The sequence below is a fragment of the Cynocephalus volans genome, chromosome 15 (genome assembly GCF_027409185.1).
Source record: "Cynocephalus volans isolate mCynVol1 chromosome 15, mCynVol1.pri, whole genome shotgun sequence".
Lineage (NCBI taxonomy): Eukaryota > Metazoa > Chordata > Mammalia > Dermoptera > Cynocephalidae > Cynocephalus > Cynocephalus volans.
Window position 1 is genome coordinate 30,281,687 of NC_084474.1, and position 15,028 is coordinate 30,296,714.

General features: G+C 39.3%; 1 protein-coding gene across 1 annotated transcript in view; it reads right to left on the bottom strand.

Annotated features, from left to right (window-relative positions):
- STAU2 (staufen double-stranded RNA binding protein 2) overlaps positions 1–420 on the bottom strand; it is a 290,691-nt gene extending 290,271 nt beyond the window's left edge. Inside the window, exon 1 of the mRNA XM_063079352.1 lies at positions 390–420. The gene's annotated coding sequence lies outside the window, so the exon portion shown is untranslated. The remainder of the gene's footprint in view (positions 1–389) is intronic.
- Positions 421–15,028: the final 14,608 nt, after the last annotated feature.

The following is a 15,028-nucleotide window of genomic DNA, read 5'->3' on the forward strand; positions in this document are numbered from 1 at the left end:
GCGCGCGCGCGCGCCCGGCGCCGGCCCTACCTCCATTCCGCCTCCAGCCGGCCCGCGGCCGAGCGCGGCCATTGTTCGCGACGCCGCTCCCGCCCCCTGGCGGCAGCCCGGCCCCCCTCAGCAGCCGGCTCTGCGGTGCTGGCGCCAGCGGGCTGGGCCCCCGGGGGAGAGCCGTTCCCCGGGGCCTCGGGAGCGAGGGTGACCGAGTGCGTAGGAGTGCGCCCCGTCTGCAATCTCCACGGCCCCGGCGCGTCTCCCAGTCCCCTCGGCTGCAAAGGGTGGGTCTGGAGCAGCCCCTTCCACACCTGCGCTCGGCAACTTCCTCCCCCGCCCAGCTGACCGTCTGCTGTCTCTAGACGGCGGCCCGTGACCCGATTCCCCGCCGCTACCTTCCCCAGGCCGTCTGGCTGCCCTCCTCTGCTGTGCTGGGGACGCGCGACCATCCCGGGTGTGCTTCAGCCGCCGCTGTGCGACGCGCGGTCTAGCGGATCCTGCACCTTTCCAGACTTGGGGGAGGGGACGGAGGGAGGTTAGTTCACTGTCTCGCCCAGAAAGCACCAGTGATCAGTAATCACCTGCTTTCAAAGATCGGAGGCGTGGCCAAGCATCCTCCTCGACCAAAAAAAAAAAAAAAAAAAAAATCGTATTTGCTCACACGATAAAGAAATCCTTGGAACCAAAAAATGAGGATCATCTTAACACAGCGCCCTAGATCCTAGATTTTTGAGGCAACAGTGCCAGAAAACTCAAATTCTTGATTCGTCCTGGTTTTGATGTGGGTTACTTATGTCCAGATAAGTTCAACCCAGTTAAGCCCAATGAAACTCAACACTTCATTTAGTAAATGGAACCAAAAATAATCTGATAATAAAAGAAGTCTAGAAGTAGAACTATTACTGTGTTTTCACGGACTTATCCATTTGCATTATTATTCCTAGGGTTCCTTCCCAGTATTGCTTGTCTGTCTGAGAAATGTCTACCAGGCCTATGATTTCAGTCGTCATCTAAAACCAATAGTTCTGTCTACAACTGAAGAGACAGTGTTTGTGGTGTTAAGAGCAAGGGCTCCAGAATGAGATAACCAAGGCTGGTTATCCACTCGTTAACAGGGAGGGACACCATGGACGTGTTACTTACCCTATGCTCAGTTTAGTCTTTTGTTCAAGAGGAGACTAAATGTGATAATATGTATTTAAATGCAATAATATATGAAAAGCCCTTTAAACAGGGCCTGGCATGTGGTAAGTCTTCTGTGGTATAGTATTTCCTAAAGCTACATCTTCCTCCTAGAACTGGTTCCTATGCTCCTTTCCTCTTTTTCAACTCCGCTGGTTTCCTCAAATTGAACATGTCACATTCTCCCTCCATCTGCACCACTCCTTGACTAATGACTTCTAGCTGCTGAATCCTAGCACCAGGTCCACATTCAAATACTGTTGAGTGTTTTGAGTGAATACATGTCCTTCACACCCACCATACCAAGGGACAAGCCTCCCATCTCTGTTCCTTTCCGCAGACTATTCCCTTTCCCCCTGAAGTTCTTTCTCCCCTCACTGGATGAACAAATCATCTTTCAAGCCATTCAAAAACAGCTTCTTGAGAAGCATTCTCTCTCTTTCTCTCTCTCTCTCTCTCTCTCTCTGTTTTTGAGACTGGGCAGAATGGGGATCTAAACCCTTGACTTTGGTATTTTAACACCACACTGTAACCACCTGAGCAAACCAGCCAGCCCACTACTCATTTTGCATTTAAAGGAAAAAAAGAGGGGAAAAAAAAAAAAAAGAGGAAGAAGAAGCAAAACAAAAGAATCCAGATGTGGCTATGTGACTCAAGTCTTTTCAATTGTCAGTTAGAAACATATAACCCATTCTCTAACTCCTCTGAGCAGGCCAGTTCTCGTCTCTTGCTATTTCCTCAGATATTGTAGGTATATTAGAGTTGTTGTTTTCTGGCCTGTCTTCATCTGCCGAACTACACTGTAGAAGGGCAGACTCTGTCTCTCTCATCTTTGTAGACCCAGCATCCAAGAGCAAGTGGGTGGACAGTAAATGCCTTTGGAATAAATGGATGAGTTTATGCTTCTGGAAATGACTCTGAAGTGGTCAGAAATTTCATTCTCTTTGATTGAGATCATTAAAGTGAATTGAAAAATTTATGCCTGCTGTAACTTTTTCTTACAAATAATTTTAAGTCATTGGTAAACCCCAAATAGAATGAATTTTTTGAAGTCATCATTATCAGAGAGGAAATTGGGTTTTTTTTTAGCTTGAATCAGCTCTTTCAATTACTCTAGGTATATGAGAGTCTGCACATGAGATCACCTGAATGATATGGAAATCCGTACACAGGAGGGGTCTTCAAAAAGTTCACGGAAAAATGCATATTATGAAAAAACTATGTAGGGTTTGCAAAATTTCTTTGCATCAAAATAAACTCATACTAACTTGTTATAACATGTCTGCACAGGATCTAATTTGAAGCACCAAGAATAATAAGACATCACTTTGAAAGGACTCCCTACCAGAGCAACATGAATTCTGCTAAAATTGAAGCAAAAACAAACATGAAATTTACATTGAAGCTTGGGTGAAAGAATGGTAAAATCGTTGACTCTTTACAAAAACTTTATGAGGACAACGCCCCAAAGAAATCAGAGTTTATAAATGGAACGGACGAGACAATGGAGATGAAGCCAGCAGAGGCAGACCATTGACATCAATTTGTGAGGAAAAAATTAATCTTGTTCCTGCCCTAATTGAAAAGGACCAATGATTAAGAGCAGAAACAATAGCCAATGCCATGGGCATCTCAAATGGTTCAGTTTACACAATTCTGACTGAAAACTTACATTGAGCAAACTTTCCACTCAATGAGTGCCAAAGCTGATGTGCCCAGATCAGCTGCAGACAAGAGCAGAGTTTTCAATGAATATTTTAAGCAAGTAGGATCAAGATCCTGAAACATTTCTCTGAAAACCTGTAACAGGAGATGAAACATGCCTTACCAGTGTGATCCTGAAGACAAAGCACAATCAAAGCCATGGCTACCAAGAGGTGGAAGTGGTCCAGTTGAAGCAAAAGTGGACCAGTCAAAAGCATAAGTCATGGCAACAGTTTTTTGGGATGCTCAAGGCATGTTGCTCGTTGACTTTCTAGAGGGCCAAAGAATGATAACATCTGCTTATTATGAGAGTGTTTGGAGAAAGTTAGCCAAAGCTTTAGCAGAAAAACACCCAGGAAAGCTTCACCAGAGAGTCCCACACACGACAATGCTCCTGCTTACTCCTCTTGTCAAACAAGGGCAATTTTGCAAGAGTTTCGATGGGAAATCATTAGGCATTCACCTTACAGTCCTGATTTGGCTCCTTTTGACTTCTTTTTGTTTCTTAATAAAAAATCTTTTAAAATGGCTAGTTAGCTCAGTTGGTTAGAGTACGGTGCTGACAACACCAAGATGCGGGGTTCAATCTCTATACAGGCCAGCCCCCAAAATAAAATTAATTTTAAAAAATCTTTAAAGAGCATTCATTTTTCTTCAGTTAATAATGTAAAAAAGACTGCATTGATATGGTTCAATTTCCAGGACCCTAAGTTCTTTAGGGATGAACCAAATGGCTGGTATCATCACTTATAAAAATGTCTTGAAGTTGATGGAGCTTATGTTGAAAAACAAAGTTCATATTTTTAATTTTTATGTTTTAATTCCATTTTTCCACAGACTTTTTGAAGTCCTCATATAAATCTATGATCATCTTAGGATTTACTTTAAAATATTTGTATAGGAGTAAAAAATAATGGATATTTAAAGAGCAGTGGACCTATTGGCAGCTGATTAAAACAAAGCAACTGATCTATCAGTACATCTTTAGCAGGCATCATTGCAGTCAAATATTCAACCATCAGAAAAAAGATAATACTTTCAAATTTATTGTGATCAAGTTTGAGCAGTTCAGATGGGACAGATCCTAGAATCACAAGCTACAGTTTCTCTTCCAGCTATGTCTTCTTTCTTATTCCTTCTCTTGACATCTATTTTCATATAAAAGTCATCTGGCCCCCAGCACCCAACATACGTTACCCTCCTTTATCCCCTTGTATCTGAACGTATTTTTTGTTTTTGTTTTTGTTTTGTTTATATCTGAACATATTTTTATCACTACACACTGTTTATGTGTTTCTTCCACTATGCGGTAAGCTCCTTGAAGGCAAGAGCAATGACTTCCTCATCTTTTTTTCTCCAGGACCTAGCATGATGCTCAATAAATGCTTGTTGAATGAATGAATGGATTGGTGAATTTGACAAATATTTAGAATACCTACTATATGCTAAGTACTATGCTATTCTTGGCCTAGGGATATATAGCAATGAAAAAAATCTGCAAACTCTTTTTTCTCATGGAACTTAGAGAGGAATGAACGAATAGATAAATGCATTAAACAAACACTTTAAAATACTTAACCTCTATTAGAATACCATTCGGGAAATTCCCAATGTATTTATGTGTTCATAAACTGGTTGCTTGGAAACTCAATTTTTTTTTCCATAATAATGATGACAAAATCTGGAAAACGCTATCCAGATCTGTTAGCTTAGTGTTGCCCAGTAGAGCTTCTGGGGAAATTAAATTTTCATTTCGTTAGTTTTTAGGAGTAGGAAAGAGTCTAGAATCTAGCTGTATTCCATCATCTTTAACTTAAATTTCTGGTAATTTTCTTTTATCCATATACTCATATATGGAACAAAGCCTAGAAATGTGCCTTGTTATAATTATTTAAATTTCTTTGCAGTGGAAATAAACTTGTAACATCTCTGCACATTGGAGAAGGAGAAGAGGTCACTGGGGGGAGATGGGGAGGATGGCAAGTACTTGTTCGTTAAGCAAGTTCAATGGCTTCCTCAAGCACTTTTAATTGTAACTGCTTTGACAGGCATCATCTTAGCAATTACCTTCCCATCTTTCCTTTTCTTAAGACTTCATTATGAATTTCATAAAACACTCTTTTGCCCTTCCCATTTATAAAGGATGAAAAAAACTGAAAATTCCAGCTACTTATGCCTTCTCATTCTTTCCTCTCTTTGATAATTGTCAATGGCAATCTGAATTAGTGATATATTACTGTGTAATATACCACCCCAAAATTTAGTGGCTCGAAACAATTTATTTAGTTCAAGCAGTTCAGGCAGAGCTCCATCTGTTGTCTCTGCTCTGTGCTGTATCAGTCAGGGCATCACAAAGGCTGGGAGCCTAAATAATGTAAGGGATCACTCGCTCATATCTGCAGTCACTCTGGTTATCAGCTAGGACCTACATGTGGCTTCTCTAGGTAGCTGCTTGGCTCCCTCACAGCATGGTGGCTGTGTTCCAAAACACGGGAAGTAAAAGCCACCAGTTTCTTAAGGACTGGGCCCAGAAACTAACACATAGATGCTGGGAATTCTGCCAGATATTGACAAATATTGTTCATAGAGTCACAGGACCCAGGGGAACTTCACCCTGTCTGTCCATGGAAGACATGTCAAAGGATTTTAAAATCACATTTAAAACTCCACACATTCTCTGAAGCATATCACTTTGTCTTTTCACTATATTGCTCCTGTGTTAACATAAAGGTGACATTGAAAATCTCCTTCCATGGGTACCTATGTGGGTCTGCATGAATTATGGCAGCTGACTTGATTTATGTAAACCTTCCTTGCCCATTGAAAACAGATGCACACCTGAACTATGAAGACTGCAAAAACCAGATTCAAGAGAAACAGGGTTTAATATTCTTTTTCTAGTCTACTCTCCTCTGCAGGTCAAGAGGGAAGCTTTGGGCAAGTTTATGCATTCAGAAGTTGTAGCTGCAGAAGGGATGAAGGGTAAGTTGGAAGCTGGAGGAAACTCACAGGCAGTCACATGGAATATGTATCATTTAATCATACTCTGTTTCTGGGACATACTGCAGTTGGAAGTGGGCCATGATGCCAGTGGTGAGGCGAGAAGTGGCCTAGGGAGAGAACAACAGAAAGTCAGGTTGGGCTGGTAGTGTCAGGGTGCTCAGCACCCAGAACAGGGTTATTCTTTCCTCTGCCAGCCCCAACCCAGCATCGCCATTCATTCATTTACTCATTCAACATACATGCCTGCCAGTGACAGTGAGGCCACCTGATGTATTAAGAAATTGTCTTTCTCTCTATCACTGCCATTGTGTGTAGCCAATCTGCCTGTCTGATCCTTCAGCCCAGGTTCCCTGTATTGCAATAGGAGGTGCTCAGTTTCCCTGTGTTTGGATTTTGGGCCATTCCCCTGCATCTCAAACCACTCCCCTAGGACTCAAGGCCCTCCTCTGACTCCTGAGCTACTGTTATTTGTTGCACCTATTTTCAGCACCAACACAAGGAGATCAAGACTGCAGGAGGCAGACTTATGTAATTTCAGTGGCCAAGCATGCTCACTAGAAAGGAGTTTATTCTTGAATGATCTTCCACTGGACGTGCTAGAGTACAGCGAATATATTTTAAGTAATTTTTGATGTATGTGTTGGAATTTGACCAATGAGCATCCTCCAAAGATACCAACAGAGCATGAACAGTCTAGGTTACATAACCAGTTACATAACCTGTTATATGACCAAGAACCACCCACTTAGTTAAATATTCATTAGATAGCATGAATATGTATAGAATAGCCGACTATAAAGTTGGAATCCAGGAAGAAGATGGGGCGGCTGCTCAATCTTGAGCCAGTATACACTTTGTCTGTGAAGTATGTATTTCTTTCTCTTTACATTAAACCTGTTTTTGCTTTCTACTCTGACTCTACACTTGAATGCTTTCCTGTGGCAAAGTCAAGAACCTGGTAGAGAATGGGGTTGAGGTCCAACATCCAACCTCCCCAGACCCTCTCCTACGATGTCAGTATTCTCTCCATCCAGCCAACTGTCCTCCAACACACACACACCATTTCTTGAGACCAACATACAACTTTCTTCTATCTAGTACCTGCTGGCCCCTGTGCCTAGACCTGAGTCCAGCCTGGTCTTCCTCACCCCCAAGGATATCTTCCCCTAAGGGTTGTTCCAGACAACCATGGATAATAAAACCATATCTACCTCAAGGCTTGGATGTTGCTCCTCTCTTCTTTCCTCTACCAACTTTGATCACTGATCTTTATTTACTTTGAACTGACTTAACTACATCTCTTCAGATTTGCTCCAACCTTTTGAGAACCTCCATTCCTAGCTCCCTAATTCGGAAGCTGCACCAAGGACTGTACCCTTGACCTTTCCCAGAGTCATACAGGCAGTATCACCACTAACCTACATAGTGCCTTTGTGAGAACTTTTTAAAAGTACCCCTCTGGGAACACAGTTTCCTGGAAAGACTCAGTCCCAGGCCAGAATTTCCACATAGCCCAGGTGTATCTGACCTCAAAGACCTGAAAATGATGAAAACACCAATAATTAAAATCTGGTTTGGATTAAGAAAAAATAAAAATAAAAAAGGCTTCCTCAGAGAATCGGCAGCAAAGCAGCAATTAGCACAACCACAGAGCTCAAGTGCTGGTCCCCACAGGCATTTCCCCCAATTTTAGAATTAACCAAATCCACAGAACAGAGACAAACATCTGATATTAACCTGCAAAGGTCTAACAGCTACAAAGAACACCTACAAACCTAGAAGAGTCATCAGTCTCCTCAAATGCCCAGGCATCAACATAAAAACAAAAAGATGAAGAAAACACAGAAAATTATGACACCAACAAAGGAAACAAATGAAGCACCAGCAATGGACTCAGAGGAACAGCAGATTTATGAAATGTCTGGCAGAGAATTCAGAATAACCTTGTTAAGGATGTTTAAGGAGTCACAGGGAAATACAGATAGAAAACTAAAAAATATTCAGAAAATGTTCCAGGAGCAGAATGAGAAACTTGATAAAGGAACTGAGTCAATTTAAAAAGAAAAATAAATAGAAATTCTAGAAATGAGGAATACATTATCTGAACTGAAAAATTTGATAGAAATCTCCAACAGCAGACTTAAACAGAGGAAAGAAAAATCGAGCTCGAACATAGAACATATGAAATTATTCAATCAGAGGAGCAAAAAGAAAAAAAAACAAGAAAAAATGAAACAGAAATATAGCAAATATGGGACTCCCTCAAGCAAAATAGGGTTGGCTGGTTAGCTCAGCTGGTTAGAACACAGCCTTGTAACACCAAGGTCAAGGGTTTGTTCCCTGTACTAGTCAGTGCCAAAAAAAAAAGCAAAATAACTTCTGCATAATTAGTATATCCAAACGAGAGGGAAAAGGAGGAGACATAGAGACATAGAAGCATATTCAAGATAATAATGGCTGAAAATTTCCCAAGTGTGGAGAAATATGACAGCAAGCTATAGGAAGATGACAAGAAAGCTGCAAGAAAGATGACAGAAAGCAAGTACAAGAAGCTCAGAGGTTGCCAATCAAATTCAATCAAAGGAAGAACACCCCAAGACACATCATAATCAAATTATCAAAAACCAAAGACAAAAAGAGAATACTGAAAGCAACAAGAGAAAAGAAACACGTAACATTCAACAGAGTCCCAATACTTCTTTCAGCGGATTTCTCACTAGAAACCCTACAGGCTAGAACAGAATGGGATTGTATATTCAGGGTACTGAAGGAAAAAGATTGTCAGCAAAAAATTCTCTATCCAGGAAAATGAACATTCAAATATGAAGGAGAAACAAAATCTTTCCCAGACAAATAAAAGGTGAGGGAATTCACCAATACATGACCTGCATTATAAGAAATGCTAAAGGGAGTTCTTCAGTCTGAAAGAAGATGATGCTAAAGAACAGCAAGAAAACATTTGAAGGCAGATAATTCATTAGTAAAGGAAGTTCACAGACAACCTCAGAATCCTCCAATATCATAAGGGTGGTGAATAAACCACATACATCCTTAGTATGAAGACTAAAGGACAAACCTAACAAGACACTAACATACACAAACACTGTATAAGAGATAGGCAATATTGAAAGATGTTACTTGAAACAGCAAATTATCAAAAAGCGGAGAGGAAATGATGCCAAAGCACAGAGTTGGCTTTGTTTTTTTCCTTTTATCTTAGATAGCAAAGGTAAGCTGTTATTAGTCTAAAATAATCTGTTATAAATATAACATGCTTTTTGTAAGCCTCATGGTAACCATAACAAAAAATCTTAAGAGACATACTAAAAATAAATCGCAAGAAATCAAAATACACTGCTAGAGATAACCACTCAATCACAAAGAAAGAACTATTGGGAAAAAGGATCAACAAAACAACAAGAAGAAAGGAACAAAATGGCAATAACAAGCCCCTATATATCAATAATAACTTGAAATGTAAATGGATTAAATGCCCCAATTAAAAGACACAGAGTGGCTCGATGAATTATAAAATAAGAACCAACAATATGCTGCCTACAAGAAACTCATTTCACACATCACTGGAAAGTGAAGGAATGAAAAAAAAAAGCATTTCATGCAAGTGGGAACCAAAAAAGAGCAGGAGTAGTTATATCAGATAAAATAGAATTCAAGGCAAGAAAAGTAAAAAAAGATAAGGAAGGTCATTATGTAGTGATAAATGGATCAATTCAACAAGACATACAACACTGGAGCACCCAATTATATAAAGCAATTACTATTACACCAACAAGAGAAATAGATTTCAACATGATAATAGCTGGGGACTTTAACAACCCACTTTCACCAAAAGACAGATCATCCAGACAGAAAATTAACCAGGAAACATCAGAATTAATCTTTAGTCTGATCAGACCTAACAGACATATTTAGAACATTTGACCCTACAGCTGCAGAGTACACATTCTTCTCAGCAGCATACAGAACATTCTCTAGAATAGACCATATGTTAGGTCACAAAATGTCTCAACACATTTTTAAAAACTGAAATCTTATCAACTACCTTTCCTGACCACAATGGAATAAAAGTAGAAATCAAAAAGAGCGACACTGGAAACCATACAAATACATGGAAATTAAACAACATGCTCTTAAGTAATGAATGGGGCAAAGAAGAAATCAAAAAGGAAACTAAAAACTTCTGGGAGACAAATGAAAATGAAAACATAACATACCAGAACCTATTGGACACAGCAAAAGCAGTCCTAAGAGGGAAGTTTATAGCAATAAATAACTACATCAAAAAATAAAAAAGACTTCAAAAAAAACAACTTAACATTACACCTCAAGGATCTGGAAAAACAAGAACAAACCAAACCCCAAATCAGTAGAATGAGGGAAATAACAAAGATCAGAGCAGAAATAAATGAATTAGAGATTAAAAAACGATGCAAAAGATCAATGAAACAAAGAGTTGGTTTTTTGAAAAGGTAAAAATTGATAAACTTCTAGCTAGACTAACAAAGGAAAAAAGAAGACTAAAATAAAATCAGAAACAAACAAAAAAGAAGAAATTACAACTGATATCACAGAAATACAAAGGATCATAAGAGACTACTACAAACAACTATACACAGACAAACTGGAAAACCTAGAAGAAATGGGTAAATTCCTGGACACATAGAACTTACCAAGGTTGAATCATGAGGAACTAGAAAACCTAAAGAGACCAATAACAAGTAACAAGATTGAAGCAGTAATACAAAGTCTCACAACAAAGTAAACCCCAGGGCCAGATGGCTTCACTGCCAAATTCTACCAAACATTTAAAGAAGAACTAATACCAATTCTTCTCAAACTCTCCCAAAAATTTGAAGAGGAAGGAATACTTCCAAACTCATTCTAAAAGGCAAAATTAACCTCATCCAAAAACTGGAAAAAGACACAACAAAAACAAAAAAGAAAACTGCAAACCAATATCCCTAAAGAAATAAAGAATATTTTCCCACAAATGCAAAGATCCTCAGTAAAATACTTGCAAACAAAATCCACCAACACATTAGAAAGATCATTCACCACAATCAATTGGGATTCATGCCAGGGATACAAGAATGGTTCAACATACATAAATCGATAAATGTGATAACACGTCAACACAGTGGAAAAAACCATACGATCATTTTGATAGATGCAGAAAAAACATTTGATAAAATCCAACACCCTTTCATGATAAAAACACTCAACAAATTAGGTATAAAAGGAATGTACCTCAACACAATATGACAAACCCACAGCTAATATCATACTACATGCACAAAAATTGGAAGCTCTTCCTTTAAGAACTGGAACATGACAAGGATGCCCACTTTCCCCACTCTTATTCAACATAGTGCTGAAAGTTCTAGCTAGCACAATAAAGAAAGAGAAAGTAATAAAGAGCATTGACATTGGAAAGGAGGAAGTCAAACTATCCCTATTTACAGATGACATGATCATATACATAGAAAACTATAAAGACTCCACCAAAAAATAACTAGAACTAATAAATGAATTCAGTCTAGTGGCAGGACACAAAATTAACCCACAAAAATCAATAGCCTTCCTATACACCAATAATTAAATAGCTGAAGAAGAAATCAAGAAAGTAATCCCATTCAGAATAGCTACCCCCAAAATGAAATACCTTGGAGTAAATTTAACCATGGAGGTGAAGACTTCTACAGTGAAAACTATAAAACACTGGTGAAAAAAATTGAAAAGAACACAAATAAATGGAAAATAAATGGAAAAAATTCCATGTTTTTGGTTTGGAAGAATTAACATCATCAAAATGTCCATGTTACCCAAAGCAATCTACACATTCAATTCAATACCTATCAAAATACCAATGACATTTTTCACAGAAATAGAAAAATGATCTTGAAATTTGTATGGAATCACAAAAAAACCCATGTAGATAAAGCAATCTTGGATAAAAAGAACAAAGTTGGAAGCATGACATTCCCTGACTTCAATATATACTATAAAGCTATAGTAACCAAAACATTATGGTACTGGCATAAAAATAGACAAACAGACCAATGGAACAGAATAGAGAGCCCAGAAATAAACTCATGCATTTACAGCCAGAAGATTTTCAACAAAGGCGCCAAAAATATAAAGCAGGGAAAGGACAGCCTCTTCAATAAATGGTGCTAGGAAAACTGGATATCCACATTCAGAAGATTGAAACTAGACCCCTATCTCTCACCAAACACAAAAATCAACACAAAATGGATTAAAGATCTTAATTTAAAACCCAAAACAATGAAACTACTAAGAGAAAACACAGGGGAAATGCTACACAAAATGGGACTGGACAGTGCTTTTTTGAGAGAGACTACAAAGGTACAGGCAGCTAATGCAAAAATGTACAAATGGGACTGCATCAAACTAAAAAGCTTCCTCACAGCAACGGACGCTATCAACAAAGTGAAAAGACAACCTACAGAACGGGAGAAAGTGTTTGCCAAGCACACATCAGACAAGGGGCTAATATTCAGAATATATAAGGAACTCAACTCAACAGCAAAAAAACCCAAACAAACCAATTAGAAAATGGGCAAAGGAGCTGAAAAAACATTTCTCAAAAGAAGACATACAAATGGCCAACAGGCACATGAAAAAATGCTCAAAATCACTAATCATCAGGGAGATGAAAATTAAAACCAAAATAAGATGTCACCTCACCCCAGTTAGCATGGCTATTATCAACAAGACAGAAAATAACAAATGCTGGCGATGACGCAGAGAAACTGGAACCCTACTACATTGTTGGTGGGAATGTAAATTGGCACAGCCATTGTGGAAAACACTATGGAGGTTCCTTGGAGAGCTAAAAATAGATCTGCCTTATAACCCAGCTATCCGGCTAACTGGGTATATATCCAAAGGAAATAAAATCAATATATCAAAAAGACACCTGCACTCCTATGTTCACTGCAATGCTATTCACTATATTCAAGAGACGGAATAAACCTAAATGCCCATCAATGGATGAGTAGATTAAAAAATGTATGGTATATATACACAATGGAATACTATTCCGCTATAAAAAGAAGTGATATCCTATCATTTGCAGCAACGTGGATGGAACTGGAAACCATCATGTTAAGTGAAGTAAGTCAGATACAGAAAGACAAATACCACATGATCTCACTCATGTGGAATCTTAAAAAAGAAAAAAAGTGGTTCTCAGAGAAGTAGAGAGGAGAACAATGGTTACCAGAGGCTGGGAGGGGAGGAGAGGAGGGGGTAGGAAAGTGGACTAACAGGCACAAAACTATGCAATCTACCCTATGTGAATCATTGCGCAGTACATGCATGTATTGAAGCAATATGCACCCCATAAATATGTACAAGTAAATGTTAAACATTAAAGAAAAGAAGTACCCTTCTGGAGGGTCATACCTCTATAATCACATTTGTTACTGAGTAGACCTCACCTTTGTGCCAAGAGAAAATGAGTAAGCAGAAAATGCACTGGATTTCCATCCCTGCTAACCTGCTATGTTAGTCCATTTCTGTTGTGTAGAGGATTCTTAAAGCAAATATACTTCACAGGGCCTGGTTTTCCAAAGCCTTGCAGTTTCAAATATTGACCTTGCAGAGGACTGTAAATTTTCCTCAGGCTATAATGTCTCCGGTGTAAGATAAAGAATTCTAACACAGCAAGGTTGCTGGCTCAAAGACAGACTAGTTAGTGATTGATTTGTAAAGATAATGGAAAATTGCTAGAGGGAGAAGGAATGTTTGCTAAGAGCAAGCTTTTGTTGGTGGATCACTTAATTATCTACTGGAATGTCATCTGACTTGTTTCACTGAAAGTTACCAGCCTATATTTTTAAACTATAACCCCACCTATGTTCTCTTCCTGTAACTTCCTGGTCTGGAAAATAAATGCAGGAAGAAAACTCCAATTTGGGGTTAATTTCCCAAGGAAGGGATGCATCTTTCTTGAGGGTTCTGGGGAAGTTAACCACTTTGGGTCTTCTCACTGCTCAGTAGAGATGGGCTTTGAGTAAGTCTTTGTGGCTCCGTCACACAGGGATGTAGGGTGACAAATCTTTGGGGGGCAAAGCAACACTGTTGCTTATAAGAGAATACATGAAATTAGGTATTTCATTTATTAGAAAATGAAATTTATTTCTTACAGTTTGGAAGCTGGTAAGTCCACAGTTCAGGGGGCACATCTGGTGAGGAGGGCTTTCTCGAAGGTGGTGGATCTCTACAGCAATGCAGGGTATCATATGGTGAGTGGGCTCAGCAAGAGAGCTTGCCTGCTCACTCCTCTCCATATAAAGCCATCAGAACCATACCTATGACCACCCATCAGTGGTTTAATCCATTCACAAGGGTATGGTCCTCACAATCTAATCACCTCTTAAAGGCCCCGTCTTTCAATTACCATGATAGGATTTCTCACCCTCTTAACACTGTTACAATGGAGATTAAGTTTCAGTGAGTTTGGGGGGGGGGGGGACATTCAATCCACAGCACCTGCTATGGTTAGAATGCCTGTGTCCCTCCAAAATTCATATGTTGAACCTTAATATTAACCCCATGTGACAGTATTAAGACGTGGGGTCTTTTGGGATGTGATTAGGTCATGAGGGCTACATCCTCACGAATGAGATTAATGTCCTTATAAAAGATGCTTCAGAGAGCTCTCCATTTTGCCCTTCCACACCTTCACTGTTTGAAGATACAGTGTTTGGCCCCCTCTGCCATGTGAGGATACTGCAAGAAGGACTTCACCAGACCCTGAGTCTGCTGGTGCCTTGATCTTGGACTTCCCAGCCTCCAGAACTGTGACAAATAAATTTCTATTCTTTATACATTACCCACTCTAAGTTATTTTGTTATAGTAGCCCAAACTTACTAAGACATAGTCCCTTAGCCAGGGCTTTTGTAAAGACACAGCCCAAAATAATGCACATGTTATCTTTGGGCTGCCAGGCTCAGTCGATTTCCTTAAGCTCACTAGTGGTTCATTCAATACCCTTAGCTCAGAAATGGTCTAACCCTTCCTGTTCCACTCACATGTCAGTGCCACCTCCACTTCCTTCCAGTAAGTGTCTGTCTCCTCCTTCTCATAGAACAAAAG